The following is a 9,311-nucleotide window of genomic DNA, read 5'->3' as shown; positions in this document are numbered from 1 at the left end:
GACTCTTAACCACTAAATTTGTTGTTTCATCACTGGTTGGTCATACCAGTGTCGTTCTTTTTGAAGTTGTTGTCCTGCAACCCAGAGAGTTTATTTGTTAGTAGTGGGTAAACTTCAGCATTTGATAACAAAACTATTAAGTTTTCCCTGTTTTAACACTAATGAGGGATATAGGCGCATGTGTGCTGTAGTGTAAGCTGTTCTTCATTGCATGTATGTGTATTAGTAGCTTGCATGCAAGGCCTCTGGGCCTGTCTCACCCAAAAGAGCATTTTCTCAACAGTTGCCTTTCTCTCGCGTGTGTTAAGAAAGGCAAATGTGCTTGTAGCAGTTGTGAGATTATTATGCTGTTATATATTACATTATACCTATAATCAAAATGAGTGAATCATGATACTGCTGTAGGCCACATCATACTTCTGAGTTAAAAGAATGTGAAAATCATTAGATTTATTAGATAGGTTTGTATTATCCTATGCTGCTGATTTATTGTGAGTGAGTTACACTGTTTCATGACATTTCATACTGCCGAGTTATGAAAAGAATATTGTATTCAGACAGTAGGGGCCTCTCTCTCTTTTTTTTTCTTTGTGATAGTAAAGAGAACAGAGCACATGCCACGGGAGCGTCACCCCCACCCTTGGTGGAAGCAGAAAAACAGGGAGCCAAGGTCATAACTCAGGCTCACTAAGAGTTAGAAAGAATGTGAATACTTAGTTTTGTGGCTGTGGCGCATTTTGTATAGCTTCTTTTCTTTGTTTAGTAGCTTTCTGCCTTCACCTGAGGGTGTGCCCTAAGCATGTGACTTCAGGTCTCCATAATTGGAGTTTATTTATATGTTGCAGTATTAGCCTGCTTCAACACTTAAGCAAAACATCACTCTTTGTTTTATTATTATTATTGTTATGAATTCTCCTTTCTCAAAAACAGAAAATGAAATTGTAGTTGTTCTTTGCTGAGAAACACAAAACCTCCCCCCTTTTTTTTCAAAACAAAAATTACATTTCAAAACACAAAACTGACAACCCAGCTCTCAGCTGGCTCTGGAATTATCATCATCAAGGACGCATGGTGAGAGCTACTTCAGAAGTTACAGTGCTCATCACTCAAGCAACATTTCAAAAAACAAAAGAAACAAAAAACAAAACTCAGCACACTACACAGAGAACAACAACAAGACACAACTGAAGATGTTGTTCTTGTTTGTTCTCCCTGAATTTTAGAATAAAGTTATTACATCTGCATTAGTAAATCATATGCCTAATCATTATGTGCCACTGTGATCCACAAGTATGATCACAAATTTATTCATTTTTCAACCCCACAAAACAAAAAACAAAACAAAACAAAAAACAAGTTACCAATGGCTTGAACGCTTTACACACGAGTCGGGATGCAAAAAGGCTGCTGCCAAAGACAAATCAGAAGCGTTAGGGAAAAAAAACTGAGCCCACAGACAGCTTCATGTTTGAGCTTTAATAGCTGTTTCCCTCCCCCTGATGTGTTCCTATGCAGCTCCTGCTCTAAAAAAATGTGTAACCTGCTCATCAGCTTAGCAGTGACCACATATTTAATTCAGCTTCTCAATTGTGTAGCTTTAGCTGTTGTATACAGGGTTTTTAGTTGTTAATATAGGTGTGCTCTATATTTCAGCAATGTCTCATCTAGGATGACAGGTTTTCGAGCAGGTCAAGTGCCTCTATGTACTTAAGTAGTGTACATATTTTCTTTATTTTCTTCATTTCATATGTCATTATACTGAATTTGAGCAACCTTAAGCTTGATGCAGACTACTTTTAACAATTATCCACCTCACATCATAGCTGACTGAGGTGCCTCTTCATATTAATATTATGTTATTATTAATGTTATTATCTTTTTATATAACAGCAACAGTATATTACAATATTTTATTTATATTTTATTTGTGTCCACCAAGGGCTGAGGGTGAGCTGCAGTCTCACCCCTTCCCAAGCTGGAGACATTTTCCTTTTCACACACTTTCCTTGGCTGAACAATGACACAACCTTAATATACCTTATGCATCTCTCTATTTCATTTAATATGTGTTTGTGTGAGTTATGTATTTTCTTTCGTTCTATTCATTCTGGGCATGGTCTTCATCCCAGCTATGTTTCATTGTTCATACCAGTTTACAGGTTGTTATCCTTGCTTTTATCAATTTGAATACATTACAGTTGTTTTATTTAACTTTATTCCTCTTGCATTTATATGTATTCAGTTGGGTCTGTTTCCAGCCCTTTTTAAACTTATACTTAGATCTCTAATTTTTACTTGGTGAGGGATTATTATGTTCTTCCTAGTCTGAACTGTTCTCTTCACCTGAGCTACTATCCTGTTCTGAGTCACTGTCTTCTTTGTTTCTTACAGTCACGTACAAAATGTCCCTCTTTTCCACACTTCCAGCATGTAGTACTAAAGTCACTGTTTGGTGTGTGTCTAAACCTGTCTCTACCCCCTGCTCCTGCCCTACGCATTCCTCTCCCTCTCTTTTGGCCTCTGAAACCTCCCCTGTAGCCTCCACTGAAAGCTGTGAGAACAGTGTCAGCGTCGAGGGCAAAAACTGAGACCTTCTCTTTCTTTTTCACCACTGTCTGTGCATGGTTAGCATATTGAAACGCCTCATCTGCTGTGCCCGTATCTTGCGTTACCCAATGCTTTTCTACATGAGACCTAATGGGTGGTAGTAATCCTTTAATGGAAGCGCATTTAAATTGTTTTTTCTTTTCCTCTTTCTTTTTCTTGTTTTCAGTTCTCCTTTCAGCTTCGGTTTCCCATGCTTGGAAAAGTTTATATTCTTCTTTACATTTTAATTTTTCCTTTGGGTCTTTTGTTAATGTAATTTCTTGTTTCAGGACAGCTTACAGCTGGGTGACAGCTGAGGGATTGCATTTCCCTTCCCAGCTGCGGTTTTTAGCTTTTCGTGGATTTCTCCACCTATTTGCACTTATTCTACCTGCTCTGGTTTGTTGTTTTTCTAAATATTCCTCATCAGGTGTTAATTTTGCTTGTTTATTCCCCATTGTCAAAGATTTTGCTGGGCTGTCACTGGCACGCTTGACTTCAGAGTGGTTGCTGATACGCCCTTCTACTTCACTTCTAAAAAATGAAGCGGTATCAGTTTTACGAGATAAAACTCAACCGTTCTCATTTGTCACCAGTACGTGAGCCTCAAGCAAAGAAAACAAATAAAATAGAAGTAGTTCAGCAGCGTATTGTGCCGTAAAATCAACTTACTTCTAGACACATACACACATACACACAGATAGACATTTGCGCGCTAATTTGTCACGAAGTATTTAACAGCTACCTCTGAAACTGGTCTAAACTTAGTTCTTTTTGGCGAACTTAACCTATTTTACGCGTTTCTTTAATAATTTGTCACGAGATAATTTCGGCTACCTCTGAAACTGGTCTAAACTTAGTTCTTTTGGCCTTTTGGCGAACTTAACCTATTTTATCATTTTATTTTACGCGTTTCTTAAAACCTTCGTGGCCGTTTTACAAAATAGTGTTTCTCTCACCCTCAGACGTCTCACTGGTGATTCGGATCGTCAGACTGAATCCCACCGCCGTGGACCAGACTAAAAACACCGGCCTGGACCCGAATTTAAACGTCCCAGGGCTTTCGGCCTCGTCTAAGAGGGCTGTGCACAGACTTCGGTGCTGGCTTCCCACGGCGTCAGGAATCAGTTCTGGATCCTTGGAACAGAGTCACAGATAACAGTTCTGATATTTCTGATCCGGCTCGAAGGACCAAAATAAATGTCAAGAGATTTATTCTAAATGACACTTCTTCAGCTGAGAGTCTAAGAGTGAAGAGACACACACTGTAGATCTTTACTTGCAAGGGCGGTCACAGAACGCTCACAACAGAGTGGGGGCCCTGTGATCAGCGCTCTGTTCTTGCACTTGTCTTTATTTATATGCAAAAATAATACAACAGTGAATACGTCTATTCATAGGCAGAGGAAAGTTAGTGCGTAGGGAGTGAAGATAAGAGTGTATGCATGTGTGTTGTGGGATACAGAAAGACGCGGCCTCTCTTCTTGTTAGGGAGCGTCAGATAAGAGTGTCCAGTTCGCCTCTTCCTGGCAGGAGTGAAATAATAACAGCTTATTCAGCTGTGAGAAAGAATTTATAAAACAGTCTTGTAGTGGACAACAGTCTAAGTCATCAAAAGGTCAACATACAGTATTCTATCATATGCAAACTTATATCATTAAAAGCTTATACTGACTACCAGTACAATTTTCCATTGACAGTATCGGATTCAGTACCACATACGAAAGTGACCCAGATCGGATTTGAAAATATCGGATTTGTGCCGTTCACACTGTCATACCATGATCGGATATGGGTCGCATAGGGTCAAAAAAATCGGATTTGATGCGCTTTCGCCTGCAGTGTGAACGTAGCCTAGATGACTGAATGAACACTGGGCTCTGAGTCAGTTCCTTGAGCATTAATATGCAAATTGCCACAACCATTTAACAACCACTGATCAACAAACACTAATCAATGACCCACTATTCAAAATGGGTTGGGGAATGGCTGCAATCTCAGCATTATAAGATGGTGAAAGATGTACCCTTAAGCCCCCTCCTCGATTCAGAGATGGTCTTTCCCTTTTCACGTAAATGGCCTCCTTGACTGCCCGCTCAAACCAGCGTTCCTCCCTGTCCATGATGTGTATGTCCTCATCATTGAAAGAGTGTCTGTCACGGCTGGGGTAGCAGTCATGTGGTGCGTGGGAGAAAAAGACCCAAAATGCAGGTACTGGCTAGGGTGTGAGTGAGCGTTTTTTGAAGTGATGGCAAAGTACAAAAACAGGGGATAAGGCAGCAAATAAAACCTAGACTGGGAAAACTAATAAACAAACCTGAAAACATAAGGACAGGCCAGGACTCCACAGTAAATAGGCTGTGGAGACAAGGAGTAAACAGCTGCTATGAAAACACATCAAACTTTATGATGATAGTTTTTCACGTTACTTTATGCGAAACATAACCTCAGCTTTAATTTTCAAAGCCATAGAGTCAGACACACTGTAAAGTGAAGTGTACAGTTCACATCTGTACTCAGGTTTAACCAACCGTCAGTTTCTGTTGGGTTGGGTTATTGCCGTTCCCAGGCAAATACAGCGTGCACACACAAACACTCACATGCACATTTCTGTTATCTACAGATTTTCTCAGGGCAAAATCAGTGTCCTATAGCTGCAGCTCTTAAGTCTGTGTTATACAGTTTCTTCTGTGTAATAAAAATGTAAATGATGTTCATCATCTCTGTTATAGCTTGAAGTCTAGTTTTTCAGATTTGCAACTCTGACTGATCCCAGGTAACAGCTCACATTTTTCTAATTACCAAGTGCAGCAAGTTTGGACTTGTTGTAATGAATGTCTTCACTCATCACTGTCACTGTAAACATAGGACTTCATCATTTGAATCCAGAGTGATCAAAACAACAGAACAACATGGTAAAGATCAGCACATCACTATATTGAGCTAAACATTCATAAACACACTTCAGACATTTCAGTAACACACAAATGCTTCTACACACAGTCCACACATCTCCTCCCTTTGCTCTCATTTCTAACATCAGGAGACCTTTATGATCTCTGTCATGGTGTCTGTTTAACAACAACAGTCACTACATGAGTGAGACACAAACTCCATCTTCTTTTTCATAAATACAGTATACATATTTACAGAAGTCAGAGCTCATCAAACACAGAGAAACAGAAACCTTTTCAGTATCAGCGAGCAGATGAACACAGATCAGAGTTCAAAAAAGATTTTATTATAGCAGACAGCTTGTGTTTGCATGGACAGGTTTCTGTGTGTTTTCTTTTCATTAAATCACTCAGGATCCACTTTGGTCACTTTTCTTAACTATTTATTTAGAGTAACATTTATAGAATAATTATGAATTTAATCTAAAGAAGTTCAGAAATTAAAACCTGAAAACTGCATCAACAAGAATATTTTAATGTAACTTTTATAATGAGGTAATCTGTGTAATATTCTTCTCGTGTGCACTCGGGGAGACATTCAAACTTAAAATCCAAACTACTGAACACACACTGCTGGAAATAAGTCAGCATTTATTTAACTAGTGACAATTTATGAAATTAAGTAATTAAAAGTTAAGCAACTTCTTTCAGAAAGTTAGCATGATTAAGAGATTTCTGCCCTTTATTGAGGCCAGTTTGTTAATTTAATTAAAAAATCATGATCAGTTAGATCTGAGATCATAAATACAGAACAGTTATGGTGTAACAAAACTATTAATGATGCCATTGATTCAAATGTCATATTTGATTGATAGCACTTTAAAATCAAGCTCTGAAGGACATCTTATTTTGGTAAATCCTGCTGCTGAGCAGGAGAATCCAGCATGTGGAATCTGGGAAATGAAAAATATGGGATTGTAACTTTTTTAAATCTGGAGACATTTGTTTTATTTTATTTCTCATCTCAGCTTTTGAGTCTCCTTTCTTGCTCACTAATCTGGGAGTAGAATAATAAATAGTATTTTATTTTGAACTTGAACAAAGGTTTTAACAAGCAGAAAAGATTTTAAGATATATTGACTCTTAAGATATTATGTAAGATATCTCTGCTCTTGTGGTAATAATCTTCTCAATGCATTCTTATGGGTGGAGCAAGAAACACACCCAAACAACGTTTAGAGCTAGAATAACACAAGTCAAGACAGGATCACATTTAGAAACCATCAGGTGGAGTCCCGCCTCCTCCCAGAAAGCAGCTCACCTGTGTGTCCATGTTTAGTGTCCAGGTCTGGAGTGGAGCTTGTTGTTGTTGTTCGTGTGTGTGTTTGAAGAAACTGTAAGTTTGCTTTATTTCCTCCTTCAACAGTTTGTCTTTAGGAACTTTACTGTTTGTTCAGCTCATGTTTCATTTCTCTGTGTGTTTTTACTTCTAGTGTTGTGCCAAAAAGTGATTTCGAATGTTTCTATTATTTATTTTTTTTTATGTTGACTTGGTAAATCCACTATAGTGAAAAGGCTGCATGTATGGGTTATATATGAAATTAAGTAACTGTTCAAACATCTTAATTACTCTACATCATTGTACCCAGATTATAGAGTTGTCATGTTATACTTGTTACAATATCTGGTGCCATATTTGCCAGCTCTCTCTTAAAAAAGACATTATTAATATCAATGACACTTTCTACCCAGATAATTGGATAAATAATAGTTATTTCCCAAAAACTTATTGTGGCTACTGCCTTGCAATAGGAATATTATTTTTGGCTCATGTTTGACATATATTTGAGAGATTATATCCCAACAAGTCATTTACAACATTTTACATTTTTTACATTTCCACAATCATTTTTATTTTCAAAACTGTCGTCTCTTCATTAGAGTTGGTCTGTTATGTTTTCCTGGCTAACACTTGCAGCTATGTGTCTTGAGCTCAGATAGAAAGTGAACTGTTTCTTTATATTCATGTAAACAGCCAGATAGAGAAAGTGGAAAATTAGGATTTTTTTTCACATACTTGTAATTCAAATATAGATTAAACATGTCTGACTCTGCCTAAAATCACTGCGTCACAAACTGTTGGCTCTGCTTCAACAGACTGTTGATGGTGGAACAAGTTTTACATTTCAAATGTCACTCAGATGGGCTCAATTAGTTGTTGCTTAATCACTCGAACCATTCAAAGATAATTACACATCAGTAATCAATTTTATTTTTCAATAGAACTCACAATACACTTTTGCATTTTTTTTTCTTGTTGACCATAGTATTTATAAAATATTCTTAGCTAAAATTATATAGTGCTGATGGAAGTCATAACTGATGACTTAAGGACAAAAAAAAATTCTGACAAGTCATTTAGGAATTTTTTTTATAAATCTCTCGTGCTCTTATGTTTACTTATTACAGAACAGATCCTCTGTGTCTAGTCTGAACTACACATGGCTCTGTCTGAAGGCTCTGTTTTAATGTCTGATTGGCTCAGAGATTTTTGGAACAAGTTGTGCTGAATGATCTGGATCTGCTGAGATAATGCTGACAGTATGGACAAAAATATATTTGTAAAAATTCTGGTGCTTTCACTGTATGTAACAGTGCCGTTATGATTTAATATCATTTCCGCAAAACCGGGCTGGTTCAAATATTAAAGCTGAGAGTCTGTACTGAGCTCATTTTTACTGTAAAACTATAAAATAAATATATTTTTGCTAAACAGCTGAAGCATTAAAAACTTCTTTCCCGTCTAAAAATATTTGAACTGAATTTGCTGCATTAAAAATCTCTAAATGATTTCTGCACTCTCAAACCTGCACTTTAGAAAAACTCAGTTAATTTAAGTCAGTTAAATTGAAGAGTGTAAAATTATTTCCATGTGCTGCGTTGAGAAGCAACGGTGAAATCTCTGAATAGACAATTGTTCTCCAGAGTTTGGAGTTTACACTTGAAATGAAAGCAGTTAAAAAGAGATTGTTATTATCTTTTATTAGAACCACATTCATGTTGCTTATTACAATGAAACAATAAACATTATTAATACTTTTAATGATAGATAACAGTTTGCTGACTTACAAAAAAGTCATTTTATTTTAATAAAAGCCGAATCTGCTCTAGAAAAACATTGTGAAATGAGACGAGTTTAAATCCACTTTATATCTGGCAACACAAACTGTCACAATCAAATCTGAAAATCTGCGTCCTCCAGACTGTGTGAGAGAGCAAATGCTGTGTTTGTTCATCAACGCTCCATCAGACTGCTTCACAGTAACACTCACATGGAACATGAACACAGTGAAGCTGGACACAAACGCGTCTCTGTGTTAGTCTCTGTGACATTCTACTCCACCCTGCCTTCCTTTTGGCCTGTTTGCATGTCTCATCTGCAGGTATTGGAGGGGTGGAGTTCCCATTCCCAATTAGTGACATATGAACAGTTTTACTCTATGAAAGCTTTCACAGCTCAGCTTCTGGGTGGTGCTTTCCCCTGAGATAACATTTGATTTGGATGTGGATTTTGGTGGCCTTTGGTTTAGTTTGGTTTTGCATTAAACAAGATTGCATTCTTTCACCCATACACTCCTCTACACCACTAATTGTACTGACTCCATAAGCCATAGGTTGTGTAAGCTTTCTTTTTTGGTTTTATTTTCTTAAAATAAGATAGTTGTTTGGATACCATTTGCATGCATCTCTGAGATTTTGTCATCGCTGTGTGGCCCAGTTTGTGACAAGTCAGGGCTCATTCATTTAAATTTGATTTGTTCGTGGCCATTT

Source organism: Oreochromis niloticus, linkage group LG23, assembly GCF_001858045.2.
Source record: "Oreochromis niloticus isolate F11D_XX linkage group LG23, O_niloticus_UMD_NMBU, whole genome shotgun sequence".
NCBI classification, from domain to species: domain Eukaryota; kingdom Metazoa; phylum Chordata; class Actinopteri; order Cichliformes; family Cichlidae; genus Oreochromis; species Oreochromis niloticus.
The sequence above is the reverse complement of the archived record's forward strand: the minus strand, read 5'-3'. Positions refer to the sequence as shown.